The following is a 15,226-nucleotide window of genomic DNA, read 5'->3' as shown; positions in this document are numbered from 1 at the left end:
ATATGTTATAAGCCCCACAACACATTCTCATTATTTTGTCTGAAGAGTCAACTATCTTTAAAGATAAAGAAATAACTTACTGGATAAAGAAGATGTGGTATATTTATACAATGGAATACTACTCAGCCATAAAAACTGACAACATAACGCCATTTGCAGCAACATGGATGCTCCTGGAGAATGTCATCCTAAGTGAAATAAGCAAGAAGGAGAAAGAAAAATACCATATGAGATTGCTCATATGTGGAATCTAAAACAAACAAACAAACAAAGAATCAAACAAAGCATAAATACAAAACAGAAACAGACTCATAGACATAGAATACAAACTTGTGGTTGCCAAGGGGGTGGAGGGTGGGAAGGGATAGATGGGATTTCAAAATTGTAGAATAGATAAAGAAGATTATACTGTATAGCACAGGGAAATAAACACAAAATCTTATGGTAGCTCACAGAGAAAAAAATGTGACAATGAATATATATATTTTCATGTATAACTGAAAAATTGTGCTGAACACTGGAATTTGACACAACATTGTAAAATGATTATAAATCAATAAAAAATGTTAAAAAACAAAAAAAAAAAAAGAAAGAACTTTGGTGGAGTATTTGTCATTCTGCCCTCAAGAGGTTAAAGGTTATTTGAAATCCAGAATTCACATTAGACTGTGAAGTTAAGCTACTGTTACGCTCTTTGAAGAAAGGAGGTTAATATACCAGAAAGGATATCTTTCAAATTCAAAGTCAACCATAGGGCCATGAACCTATGATGACTGTGATGATAAAACAGATGAAATTCACTGCAGTCTAGTCCAAGTAGTAAACCTGACTATACAGAGCTGGGAGGTAGACATTACAGGAAAAGTGCCCAAATGTTAGAATGAGCCAAGAAGATCCCAAGACACATTATGTAATAAAGGAGGGGGACTCTCAGCAAAGCAAGTGTACTACTTCTCATCCATACTGCAAGGAAGACCAGGAACTGAAGTGCTCTCACAACACTGAAAGCTAAATGTCTCCTTGAGGGTGAGGTGTCCAGCTTTCAGTTCTGTAGCTCTGTCCACTTGTTTGTTCAGCAGATACTGAGCATCTCAGTGTGCAGTGCCCCATACTAAGGTGAGGGATAACGAGTTAAAAGATGCTCGACGGCTCTTGGGCAGAAACAGGAGCAAGCCAAAAAAAAAAAAAAAAGAAAAAAAGAAAAGAAAAGAAAAAACAACTAGGTGGTGAGTTTGAGCTGAGTTCCATGGAGTAACAAGGGTTGGAAGATAGTACAGAAGCAGTAATACAAGTAGCTATATTCAGTGTACACTTACATGCCAAGCACTGTTCTAAACCTTTTAGGTGCATCAATTCATTAAATCTTTACGACAACCTAAGAAGTAGGTACAATTATTACTCACATTTTATAGAGGAGGAAACAGAGGTTCAGAGGGTTTATGTTATGTGCCCAAAGTCACAGTAAATTTCCCACCACAAGTTCAGGTTGCTTCCAGAAAAAATATGAATCATATCCAAGAGAATAATAAAGATAATAAAGATGATGATGATGATAATAATAAATAATAATAAACATTTATTCAGTAATCACTATATGCTAGGCATTTGTTTTGTTTTATTTGTATTAACTCATTCAAATGCTCCCAACAACGTTCTTTTCTTAAAAGTAAGACTGCTGAGCAGCGCCGTCAAGCGACTCTCAGAGAAGCAGCGTCGCCCACTGGGCCCGACCGACATGGGCCACGGAGAGCCGGCAAGGCACCTGGCCTTGCATTGCGGCTATGGTTCCCAGGGGTCCTTGGACTGGCCAGATGAGGAACGAGGCTCCAGCCTCACCCACCCAACCGGTGCAGACACGATCACCTCTGACCACGAGCCCCCCACGGCCACTGGGGCAGGGCGGCCAGGGCTTCGCCGCAGACCCACGGCCCCACCACCATCTGATGCTGCCCGGGAAGAACAGCACTGCGGCTCAGTGTCCAGAAGGTGCAGCAAGCACCGACCCCCTCCAACAGCCTGTCCACCCCACAGCCCACGCTGGCCTCCCGGCAGATACGGGCCCAACTGGGGGACGCCTCGGACACAGAGGCTGTGGAGTGGGGTCCCCCGGCCAACCCTGAGCCATTGGGGCGACCAGCTGTCTCACCTGGACATCCTGGCTATGTCCTGGAAACAGGCCAGCTCCTTCACGGGCTCCAGCGACTCACAGGCCACCCCCACCCAAGCTGGCTTCTCGGCCGCAGGGTCAAGTTGTACTGCGCCCGCTGAAAGCCCACCGTGGCCAAGGCTCGGGCCACTGCCAGGAAGGCCACCAACACCGCCGCCGTCCCCTGCCAGCCCTTTAGAAGGGTGCGCCCGGGCAGCGACCGCTACTCCTCACCCAGAACCGATTCACTCACCCGAGACACGAGTCGCCGGCAGCAGGATTCAGATTGCACGTCCACTTCCGAGGGGGAGTGCGGCTCCCACCACAGCTCCTCCAAACACACACGCTCCCATGCCTCAACAGCCACGCAGACCCCAGGGCTGGTGGCTCTCGCCGGGCCCACCCCGGACCCCTGGCCTCCGGGACACAGACGACGAGGAAGAGCCTGACCCCTATGTTTTCGTCGCCAGACAACCGACCTTGCTGAGATCGCCAGGCTGAGCCAGACACTGGTGAAGGACGTGGCCATCCTGGCCCGGGACATCCACGACGTGGCTGGAGACTGTGACTCGCTGGGCTCCTCAGGGCCTGCCCGCAGCCCTTCTCTGAGCAATGGGCCCAGCACCCCTTCCTCCACCATCTCCGCCGGCGAGGAACTGGTGCAGCACACCCCCGAGGCCAGCCTCAACTTCCAGAAGGTGCCACCGGGCTCCCTGAGCTCTCCGGACCTGGACCAGAACATGAACGACCGCTGTGAGGATCCCTGGCCAACAGGACGCGGCCTTGGAACCGTGAAGAGGTGATTCGATAACCCAATGCTGAATCCCGTGTCCCAGCCGTCCAACCCACGTCATCCGCGAGAACACCGAGCACCTCGCCCAGTAGATCCTCTTTCAGAACTCGGGGCGTGTGTGGGAGGACCTGGAAGCCAGGATCAATGCCAAGAACGAGGTGCCCATCCTGAAGACGTCCAACAAAGAAATCAGCTCCATCTTCAAAGAACTCAGGCAAGTGCAGAAGCAGCTGGAAGTGCACTGGGCGGGAGGCCCCTGGGTGGGCGAAGGAAGCCGGACTGACCCTCCCCCTCCCCGAGTCATCAACGCCATTTTGGAACCCAGTGGGAACGTGGGTTTGGACCTGCAAACGGGGGCCCTGCGGGCATAGCCCAGCTCGAGAAGGGCCGACAAGCCGCCCAGAGCCAGTCCTCACCCACCTCTGCCCTGCTTCAGAGGAGCTTCCCGCAGCAGCAAGCAAACTGCGGGTCGCCTCGCCTCCCAGACCCCACCCTCCTCCCCGACTTCCTCCACGTAGCAGAGGTTCCTGATCTAGGGGGCGGGGGATAGGGCGGCCTCCCTGTGCCTGGGTCCCGTGCCTCCCGCCCACACTGTCCACTGCTGCTTTTCCCTCCTGGCGGCAAACAGTTCACCACAAATACCCCTACCCATGCCATAACCCCATGGGTTCCAGGCCCCCTCCTTAGATCCCAGCCAGCACCCCAGCCATGTTATCTAGCTCCCACCCTGCTTCTGCTGTGGCCGATGCCAAGGGCCAGCATCGCCGGCGTGTACCCTGCCCCCTCTCCATCGCTGTCAGTTTTGTCTTTAGCTTTCGAGTAAAGAGTGGTTTGTGCCATTGCAGCAGCCTCCCCAGTCCCAAAAGGCCCCGCCCTGCCTCGTGGGCTGAGGGACACGTGCTTATTGGCCTGTCCATTTGTGCTGGCCGGGACCAAGCGGAGGGATAGGGGCTGGGCAGTGGGGTCATTCGGTGTCACAGAGCTGGGAGCCCCGGGACTTAGGAGGGCAGAGTGCAGGCTGGTCGTGGGGCTGGCGGCTCCCAGCCGCCTTAGCCAGTGACCTGGGAGACATTTGGGGTAGGAACCCCACCGCTTCGAGCCTTTGGTGCCAACACAACTGCCAAACTCGCTGAGCACGTGGCCGGGAGGCCGCGCTCACGCCAAGCACACGCCATGCTCACTCCCAGGCTCGGCTCCACACGCAGGCACGTCCAGTGCCGGATTCGCAGCCTCTGCACCTGGCTCCCAGGGAGTTGTTGCCTGGTGGAGGTGAGCGACAGGCCGAAGTGGCTAGGAACCGGGCTTCCAGAAGCTCCTGGACAACAGCCCTCCCGCCCCTCGCCTCCCCCAGTTCTTTGGATGCTGTGGACATTAGTTGGGTTCTCACAGATCGCTGTACTCCTGGTCCCGTGGACGGGCGAGGGACAGGCCCCCAGGAACAGTAATTTTCTCAAGATTCGTTCAGTTGAGAAAATACCAGGCGAGCAGAATGCACCCCCTACCCACCCCGGAGATGTTTCTGGAGCCTCTAAGCCAAAGAGCCCATTGGCTGGGGAGCGGGGCGCCGCCTCCGCTATCCTGGTGTATAGGGTGACTCGGCCTGGCGTGTGCGTTTAAGTATCCATTGCTGAGAGGTGGGGAGGAGGGGTCGCCGAGGCTGGACCCAAGGCCGCGGTGGGTGATGCGTGTGTCCGTGTTCACATGTAGCTGAAGCGGTGTTGAGTGCAGGGGTCCTGTGCCCCACTTCATGTTTACATGTGTGAGTGGCATTGGGGTCTCCGCCTGGCCCCACCTGGGAGCTTGCAGTGTCCACACAGAGGAGTTGCTGGTTCTGGAGCCCACCCCATGCCTGGAACAGCTACCCACAGCCTGTCCCCTGGAAACAAGCAGTGGCCATCCATCCACCTCCATCCACACCCCACGGTGATCACTGTACAACTTTTTTATTCACCAATTCATATTCCCTCCCTCCCAGCCTTCCCCTTAGGATCGGTAATTTATTTGTCTGGCTTCTCAGAGGCACCTTTGCGTTTGTCCTCAGGTCGTCTCGCGGTCTTTCAGAAAATGGTTATTTTATGATTTGTCATGGAATTTGTTTTAATAAATCATATCATGTGGCAACATGAAAAAAAATTAAGTAGACTTTCTTTTTTAATTAATAGACTTTCTTTTTTAGAACAGTTTGAGGTTCACAGAAAAATTGTAGGTAAAGTGCAGAAAGTTCCCTCACGCCCTCCTTTCCCTCCTCCCCCTTCCCACCACCATACTCAGTTTTTTCTATTATTAACATCTTGCTTTAGTGTAGTACTTTTATTATAACAATGAGCCAATATTGATACATTATTATTAACAAAATCACATACTTTGCATTAGGGTTGACTCTTTGTGTTGTACATTCTGTGAGTCTGAACAAGTGAATAATGACATGTATCCACCATTTCAGGATCATACAAAAGAGTTTCACTTCCCTGAAAATTCCACTGTGCTCCGCCTATTCATCCTGCTCTTCCTAGCCCTGATCCCCTGGCAACTACCACAATTCCTACTCTCTTCATAGTTTGCTTTTTTTTAGAATGTCATATGATTGAAATCATACAATGTGTAAACGTTTAATGGTGGCTTCTTTCACTCAGCAGTATGAATTTAAGTTTCCTCCATGTTTTTTCATGACTTGATAGCTCATTTTTTATACTGCTGAATAATATTCCATTGTACGGATATGCCAGTCTGTTTATCCATTTACTTATTGAAGGACATCTTGTTTGCTTCCAAGTTTTCTCAATTATGCATAAAGCTGCTATAAACATTTGTGGGAAAGTTCTGGTGTAGGTAGAAGTTTTCAACTCATTTGAGTAAATGCAGAGAGTATGGTGGCTAGACCAGATGGTAGGAGTATGTAGCTTTGTAAGAAGCTGCCAAACTGTCTTCCAAAGTGGCTGTACCAATTTGCATTTCCCCGAATGAGAGTTCCTGTTGCTCCGCAACCTCCCTGGCATTTAGTGTTGTCAGTGTTCTAGACTTTGGCCATTCTAATAGATGTGTAGTGGTATCTCATTGTTTTGATTCACCATTCCTTAGTGACATATGTTCTTGAGCATCTTATTATGCACTTATTTGGCATCTGCACAGATATTTTGCTAATTTATTAACTGGATTAAAAGCCCCATTTTTATGTAGGGAAGTAAGGCACAGAGAGGTTCAACAAATTGCCCAAGGTTACACAGCTAGGGTTGAGCCCACGCAGGCTGGCTCAAAGCCCACAGTCCTAACCACTCGTCTGTAAATCCTTCAGGATCCATGCCTTAGAGCTAAAAAACCCGGACTCGATGCTGAGTATGCAATTTACATGGTGTCCAACCTTGGGTATGTTATTTAATCTCGCCAAGCTTCAGTTTCTTCTTATGTAATATAAGGATAACAGATCTCAGTGTTGTCGTGAGGATTAAATGAGACAAAGTAGAAAAAGGTGCTTAACTTGTTCTCCAAACATAGCAACTGCCAATAAATGGTAGCTATTATTATTTCAATGCCACAGGCCTGCAGTAGCCATAAGAATTAGCACCTGCCTTGAAACTAAAATAGATCAGTCTGGGGTTTTAAATTCTATAGAAACTCAGACATTTCTTAGTGAGGTTTTCATAATCAGTTGTCTGCTGACACCTTAACTCCTTATATCTAGTGCACATGAATGAATAAAGGGGATTAGTGTGCTTAAAAGAAGGATAGAATTTTACTGTATTCAGTTTCCTTTTCCTGTTCATCTTACCCTCCTGCTGTCCCTGCAAAAAAGAAAAAGTCACAGTTGTATTATCCTTGCAGCTAATGAAGCATGCTGAAACCAGATGTGCCCTGCTTGAAACTGGGATGCTGGTGGAGAAGAAAAACATCCAAGCAACGGCACCTGATGTGTGTGAATCACTCTCAGAGGATGCCTGGCTCCTTAGAAACTGCAGGAGTCCTGGGTTGTGAGAGGCCTTGAGACCTTCATCTTCAGAGGGTGATTCCCAAACCTGGGTGATCCCCAGTATCTCCTAAGGAGCTTTTAAAAATAACAGATTCCTCAATGCTTGGTTTAAACTTAACTGATTCAGAAGCTCCTGGGGGTTGCTGAGGAGAGAATAGGATTCTGATATGAATACCTTTAGAAGCTCTGAGAGGCTCTAATGATCAGGGAGCTGCTGACCTAATGTCTTTCCCATCTGATGTTTGGATCCTCTTGTGTCTGTGTTGGGGGCAGGGGTGAAGGAGAAAGCAGACAAGTGCTATGGGAAAATAGAGCATTGTAGGATGTAAGTGCCTTTGTCAGTAAAAGTAGATGCAAACTGAATGAGCAGTTACTGAAATTGTTTTCTAATGAAAGTGATCAAAAACAAAGACTATCTGTTCAAAGTGGGAAAAAAATACTAAAAAAGGAATCTGATACTCAACTAATTTGGACAATTTCTTTCTCACAGGAGTTAACAAAGTCAAATAATTTACCTAAATAGTTGGGATCAAAATCTAAGTGCTTTCCTTTAGGTTTTCAAGTTTCCAAAACTTGAATAAGTTAATGAGAAAATTGCATTTGGTAAGGCAATAAATTACTTATGCTTGGGAAAAATCAAATTTCATAGACTCAAACTGGTATTAAACTCTGCAAAGTACTTTGCTTTTGATGTTTTTAAATTTTATCTTTTGATTTTCATTTACTCATTCAACAAACTTTTTTGAGTACTAATACTATGGTGCACCACTGATTTAGATGTCATTAATATGAAGATGAGATTCCCATATAAGCGTAGGTGCAAGGGTTGGGGAGCAGCTGTAAGGTAGAGAAAAGAAACTAACATTTTAATGAGCATTTAGTGTCAGTATCATTTACATACAGTATTCTATTTAATATTCACAATCCTATGACATAATTTGATCACTCGGACAGAAACTAATGCATCTCCTAAACCTATGTTAAACAGCCCGAGAACTGGACATACCTTCCTGTCCCCGTGTTAGCCAGTACTGAGAAGCAAAAATGACCCAACTACTTGCTCCAGGAAAATAAGACTATGAACCAATTAAATGGGTTAATTCTAAGATTAACAACACACTTGTCCCACTGAACCCACCAATTCAAAGCTATTATGTCATAACTTCTGCTCAATCTCAACCACTTCTCCTTAAAAATTATCCAGCCTCGCCCTTATCCCTATAAATATCCTCCCTTGACCTCTCCCTTCTGAGATATTCCTAAGTCTTTGTCAAGGTGATGTTCACCCACAGTAAATCCAATACACGTAGATATGTTTGATCGATAGTTGGTTTTTTTTTTCTAGTGGTCTTTTGGGGAGTCAGCAGTCAATATCACTGTTTTTTGATGAAGACTTTTGCCTAAACTCATGCAGCTGTTATGAACTACTCTCCTGAAGAGCCAGGTGGTAAACACAGCTGTGACTGACTGAAGTTCCTATTCCATCCACGGGTGTATACATTTAGGCATAAGTGCTAGATGAGCTCAAGGACACAGATTTTTTCTGTATTTTCTCAGATGTTTACAAGCAAGCAACTTTAAAAGAGAAGGCAGCATTAAAAATGGCAATCCATAAATGCGAGGGAAATTCAAGTCCTTAAATCAAGTCAAAATGTATTTACTGCCATCTGTTCTTCCCGGTGACAGAGAAATAAATGCATAAATAAGTGGCTCACAGACCATAAAAGAATGCCTCAATGAGTCCCATAAACAGATGCAAACACGCAAGAACTGAAATCTAAGTATTGATTGATAACAATAATTAATGCTCAGAATTTTGCACATGATCCTAAGAAAATTACACAAGCCATCCTCTGTCAGTGTTCCACCTGCTCATAATCCTAGACTTTTATGGACTAAATCTTTGAATGGTTATTGGAAATGTAAAACATCAAATAAAAATGCAAAAGTATTTAAGTTTCAATTGCATTGACAATACTGTGTTGACTTCAGAATGGAACAAGGTGAACAGGCGAGCTTTGTGGAACACGGAGGAGGTGGAGTTTGGTCAGGAGTCCCAGACAATTTGATTAGCTCAAAAAGGAGGTAAGGAAGAGGCCAACATCCTAAAGGCAGAGTCGAATGGAGGAAAACAGTGAATCATTTGCCAGAAAATATAAGGATATGTCTGTCCTAGATATGCTGGCCAAGGGCACCCTGCTGAGCCAGTGGGCGTCTAGGATCAGGGTGAAAAGCTGGGGTCAGGCCATGTTGGGTCCTGACACCCTGCCATTAAGGTGGGGCCAGAGGGACAGAGGCTGGGGGCTGGTATAAGCAATTTCCACAGCAGGCAGTTTCTCTTGACTCCTGGTTAGGGAGATGCACCAGGGAATCACTGTTATTAATATTGAAGAATGCAAATTGTACTGCTGGTGAGTGAGTTCCTAATAACAGTAACAACAATAGGTAATAGTTTTATGTAGCACTTGTTTTTACCAGGCAGTGTCCTGAGCATTGTATGTATACTAACTCATTTAAGGTTCATTCTGTGAGTACCTATGAGGTAGGCACCATTATTATCCTTATTTTACATATGAGGAAATTGAGGCATAGAGAGATTGAGTGACTTGTCCAGATCTTACAGCTAGTAAATGGCAGAGCCAGGATGAATCAATCAGTTGGTCAATGGATTAACAATGCAGCTGTTACTGAGTCTAAGCTCATACTGCTCACCACACGACAGTCCAGTAAATTGAGAGACGAGTTGTTGGGGCAAGGAATAGTGACTTTAGTTGGAAAGCCAGCAGACCGAGAAGATGATGGATGAGCGTACAGAGTCAGGATCACACTTCACACATTTTATATCTAGACCCACATATATATTTCAATTTAAGAGTAAATGTGAACCATTTAATATTACAACATGTTTCCCAGATGCCACATTCAATTGTAGTGACCAAGAAAATGGATGCTACACAGTACTGGGATATGACAATTCATTATACAAAAGTGTATTGTATTCATATTATCTGAGAGTTAATTTGGTGTTGTTTTTTTTTTCTCTCACCTAGGAACTTTTACTGCTCAAATCCTTCCCTCAGAAATAATGTCTGATTCTGATATTGGCAGTGGCACAACCTATCACCTCCACTGCACTCAGGCATGGTCACCTTTTATTTTGAGGACAGTGAGCAAGTTAGTCTTGAGCAGGGCTGTTTAGGATTAGAGGCCACACTGTGCTACAGCTGAGGCCAAATCCCAAGTGACTATTGCCCATGGGTTACTTAATGCACTTATATTTTTGTGTGTATGGTGAATGGAGCCCTCTGAGACAAAGGGTCCAAGGCAAAGTCCCCTGTGCTGGAGTCTAAGGACAGTAATGCTATGCTGCCTACAGTGCATTAATTGCTGTGTAAAATAAAAGATGAAATTACAAGACGTGGCGTGTTTCTTCATGAGAGTTTGACATCTTACTGTGGGAGGGAGGAGTACTTGGATCCATAAGGGAACAAACTTAATAAGACAGAAGTTGCCCAAATGTCCAGAAAGATGAAGCACTTTGTACTTATACACCTGTAGTATCCCCATGATGAGTGCCAGGCTCCAGGGGCAGGGGCTGTCTCACTAGTCATGGAGCCTTGTGGAGCACCTGGTACAAAATCAGTGCACAGTAAATGTTGAGGATGAAAGAAAGGTGCATTAGCCCCTTAAATAATGAGCTCAAGCTTCTGATGCCTTAGAAATAAGTCCTCCTTGAAAGTCTAATTTGAAAAAGATATATGTACCCCATTGCTCATAGCGCACTATTTATAATAGCCAAGATGTGGAAGCAATGTAAGTGTCCACTGACAGATGACTGGATAAAGAAAATGTGAGCTAGATATGCATATATATTATATATAATGCATTATGTAGACATATATACATGCATTATGTATACATAATGCATTATATATTATATATATGTATATAATAGAATACTATTCAGCTGTAAAAAAGAGTGAAATAATGTCATCTGCAACAACATGGATGGACCTGGAGATTATCATACTAAGTGAAGTAAGTCAGACAGAGAAAGACAAATAACATATAATATCACTTATATGTGGAGTCTTAAAAATGGCACAAATGAACTTATTTATAGAATAGACTCACAGCCATAGAAAACAAGCTTGTGGTTCCCAGGGGTGGGAAAGGGCAGAGGAGGGATAAATTAGGAATCTGGGATTTGCAGATACTAGCTACTACATATAAAACAGAAAAACAGCAAAGTCTTGTTTAGCACAGAGAACTATGTTCAATATCTTGCAATAACCTATAATGATAAAGAATATGAAAAAGCATATATATATATATAACTGAATCAACATGCTGTACACCAGAAACTAACACAACAGTATAAATCAACTATATTTCAATTAAAAAGAAATAAAAATTAAAAATAAGTCCTCACCCCAGTTTCTCCTCCACTTCTTTCTCTTTCTCCCATCTGCCCTCTTAATTGTTCTTGTCCCCCAAAAGGCATACTCTTAGAAGTTAACCTTATCTGCTCTCTTAGGTTCAAGACTCCAATGCATACTTGATATTTTCTCTCCCATTTGATACTCTTTTCATTAATGTTTATGGTGGGAGTGTTGTATATACTTGTATACATATTTAACTATTTAACTGACATTAGGGAATTTTTTCCTATGCGTATTGTGTGATTTCTTTTCATGATTTCATTTCTGTTCATGAAGTTTTCTTTTCTTTTAAAAAAAAATTTTTTTATTGAGTTATAGTCGTTTTACAATGTTGTATCAAATTCCAGTGTAGAGGATGAAGTTTCTGACAAGGAAGTGAGTCATAGAAATCTTTAACTTTGTTAAAGATGTTTTTTATAAGAAAGTAACATTCTTGAGGTAACGTTGTAGATCCATTAAAGTGTTAATCATGCCCTGTAAGGAAGAGAAAAGAAATAGCTACTGTGAAATGAAACCAAATTGTTCATCTGTTTTGGAACAGAGAGCTTCATATGCAGAAACACTCATGGGCATGCTCTAATTCACCCTCTTAAATGCCTGGTTCAATCCCTAGTACCTCCTCTAAAAATAAATGAACCTAATTACCTCCGCACACCAAATAAAAGAATCTGAGAATAAATCTGCCCATACCCCTAGATGACCACTAACTTATGAGTGCATGAGAGATACCAGTGGGGTGATAACTGTTTTAGCCCAGTCTAGTTAACTGCCTGTTAAAATAAAGAAACCAACAATTTTGGAAGAATGTAAGTGTATCTGGTGTTGCTACAGTGTAATACCTAGAATATTCAGTTTTCAACCAAAAATTACTAGCCATACAGAGAAACAGGAAAGAATGACCCACTCAGGAGGAAAGGAAGCAATAGGCAATGATTCCAAGTGGGCCCAGATATTATATATAGAAGTCAAAGCTATCAAAGCAAGTATTATTTAAGAAATTTAAACAGTATGTTCAAAGTGGGGGAGGCTATAGCTCAGTGGCAGAGTGCATGCTTAACATGCATGAGGTCCTGGATTCAATGCCCAGAACCTCCATTAAAATAAATAAACTGAATTACCTCTCTCCCAACAAAAAACAAAAAACAAAAGTAAATAAATAAATAGAGAAAGCTAAATAACTTTGATTTAAAAAATTTTTTAATGTGTTCAAAGAATTAAAGAAAAATGTGGTCTCCATGTGTGAACAGATAGAGAATCTCAACAGACATGTGGAAAAGAATTTTTCTAAAAAACAAATAGAAATAAAGAGTGCAAAGTAGAATGATAGAAATGGAAAATTCACTAGGTGGACTCAACATCACATTTGAGATGGCAGACGATTCAGTGAACTGTAAAGAGAGCAAAAGAAATTATCCAGTATGAAGAAAAAAGAGAAAAAGGATTGAACCATTTCAAAATCCTATGGGACAATATAATTGAAGTCCCAGAATAAGAGAAGAGACAGGGACAGAATAGAAAAAATATTGGATGAATCACAGCTGAAAATGTCCCAAATTTGGTAGAAAATAGTAACTTGCAGATCTACTAAGCTCAACAAATCCAAGTAGTTTAAATACAATGAAAACCACGGCTAGTTAGCATATTAGAGTCAAACTGCTAAAAATCAAAAAGAAAGAAAAATTAAAAATCTATAAAGCATATGTCTGGTTTTCTTATTGTAGGTGGGTGAGGGAATCCAAGACTCCGGTAATGGTTGGAAATAGAAGTCCTATACATTTGTCTTAAGTCTGGTTCTCACAAGACCAGCTGATTAACTTGTACCCATTCTACCTTTATTTCTGTTCTGGCTACATGTCCTGTCATTTACTTTTAGAATTGCCCTGTACATCCCATGACTACTATTCCCTTGAAGCTATCTGGATCAGTCAGCTCATGCTGTTATAACAAAATGCCATAGACTGGATAGCCTGAACAACAGACATTTATTTCTCACAGTTCTGGAAGCTGGAGGTGCTGGCACATTCAGTTTCCAGTGAGGGCCCTCTTCCTGCTTGTAGGTGGCTGATCTTCTTGACTGGAAAGAAAAAGAACTATAATGTCTCTTCCTCTTCTTATAAAGATAGTAACCCCACCATGCAGACCCCTCTCTCCTGACCTCATCTAAACCTAATGACCTCTCAAAGACTCCCACCTCCAAATACCATCACATTAGGTATTTCGGACGGACACACAGTTAGTCCCTAACACTATCATTATTCCTTTTAAAACAGTGAAAACAATCTGAATTGCTCTACTATTATTGCTGGAGTTGTGGTCAAATCCTCAGCATTTAAAAAATAAACTCCTTGGACTCCCCTTAAGGCAAAATGAACTTTGTTTTGTGGTTGAGAAACAAGGTGCATTGGAGGACTTGAATTTAGGAAGAATGATGGGAGGAATGCTACCGTCTAACTCAATTATCAAACATTCCAAAATGGTTCTTTGGCTGAATCCTTTCCTTCTGTTATCTCTTTCTGAGTCACTGTCTTGGAAACTGGAATAAGAATATGGCTTAACATGTTGTTAAAATAATCACCTAAAGCATTCTGCTTGCTCCCTCTCACTCCATTTCAAACCATCTGATGACAGACTGTATTAACATCTTTTTAACTCATAAGCATCATTGGCATGGCACCTCCCAACCTGCTCTTCCTTTATCAGAAAAAAACCTCTTCTCTCAGTGAGACCAAATATAGTACAAAAATATTTCTTTAACTGGAGTCATTCTTTTATTCCTAAGAGTGTTTTAATTGTGGGAGCCTAGCCTGATACTGAAACAAAACTGAAACAATTAAAATCAGAAAACAAACTGCACGCATTTACAAAATTTGAGTACTGCATTTAACTGCGCTTCAAATAAATGTAAAGGATTTTAAAAGCACTTTACCAGTTCAAATTGGAAGTGAGTGTGCAGCTGTTTATATAAACCTACTGAGTAAATCTGGGCCACAAAACAACCTAAAGAGAGGTGGTGTTCATATGGTTGACTTTCTGCCCCTTGAGAAGGCAAGACAGTGCTTTTACCTGGAGTATTTATGGAATATCTCTTGGAGAACTAGAAGTTTTGTCTTGTTTTTGTTCTTTAAAGACATCACCACCTTTAATGCAGTGGTGAAAGGCATGCTATGAGGGAAGGAAAATGGTTGGAAAAATTGAGGGAGAGAAAGGGCCACGCTGGAACTTCTTGGGTCTAGCCACAGTACAGTGGCATTCCCCCAGATCAAGTCAGCACATTTCAGTAGAACCAGACTCTAGTCTGAGTTTGGTGGCTTGTGTTTTCATTTGTAATTCTGATCACATTTTTATTTGTTCTGCACTTTCTTCTTGGCATTCTCAGTTATTGACACAGGGACAAATTGGTCAAATTTGTGGCTAAAAATTGGGTTGCCTTGTACCTGACAGGACTTTGTGTTTATCTTTTATAGCCTGGAGTATAAGATTCCATCCAAAATTGAGCAACTGAGGTGTTTGAGATGCAATGGGTAGAGGTGGAAATTTCCAGCCCTTGAGAAGGGCAAGAGGACAAGAAATATGTATTCTTGTACTTTTGGTTTAGGTTTACTTTTCTCAGCACATTTTACCCATGTGAAATATGAGAGGAAAATTACTTTACCTTGGATCACTGTAAATTTCAAATTCCTTTGGCTGTAACACAGAGAAATTTTGAAAACTGGTCCAGATTGTTAAGTGCCTGTAGTTTGATTTTACTTCTCCATGTTGGGACAAACTTGACAAGCTTGTCTGAGGGCACGTATCCATGGTTTCCCTCCACTTCCTTATGGAGTTCCCTTCCTGCATGTCCAAACATTCTCAGCCTTTTCCATTTTCCTAACGCCCCCAAT

At 43.0% G+C, this 15,226-nt stretch overlaps 1 pseudogene; it reads left to right on the top strand.

Annotated features, from left to right (window-relative positions):
- The first annotated feature begins 1,594 nt into the window (after window positions 1–1,594).
- Window positions 1,595–3,489, top strand: LOC105064547 (centrosomal protein of 170 kDa protein B pseudogene; annotated as a pseudogene).
- Window positions 3,490–15,226: the final 11,737 nt, after the last annotated feature.

Source organism: Camelus bactrianus, chromosome 23 (assembly GCF_048773025.1).
Source record: "Camelus bactrianus isolate YW-2024 breed Bactrian camel chromosome 23, ASM4877302v1, whole genome shotgun sequence".
In the NCBI taxonomy this organism is placed as follows: domain Eukaryota; kingdom Metazoa; phylum Chordata; class Mammalia; order Artiodactyla; family Camelidae; genus Camelus; species Camelus bactrianus.
This window is presented reverse-complemented; position numbering and strand designations above follow the sequence as displayed.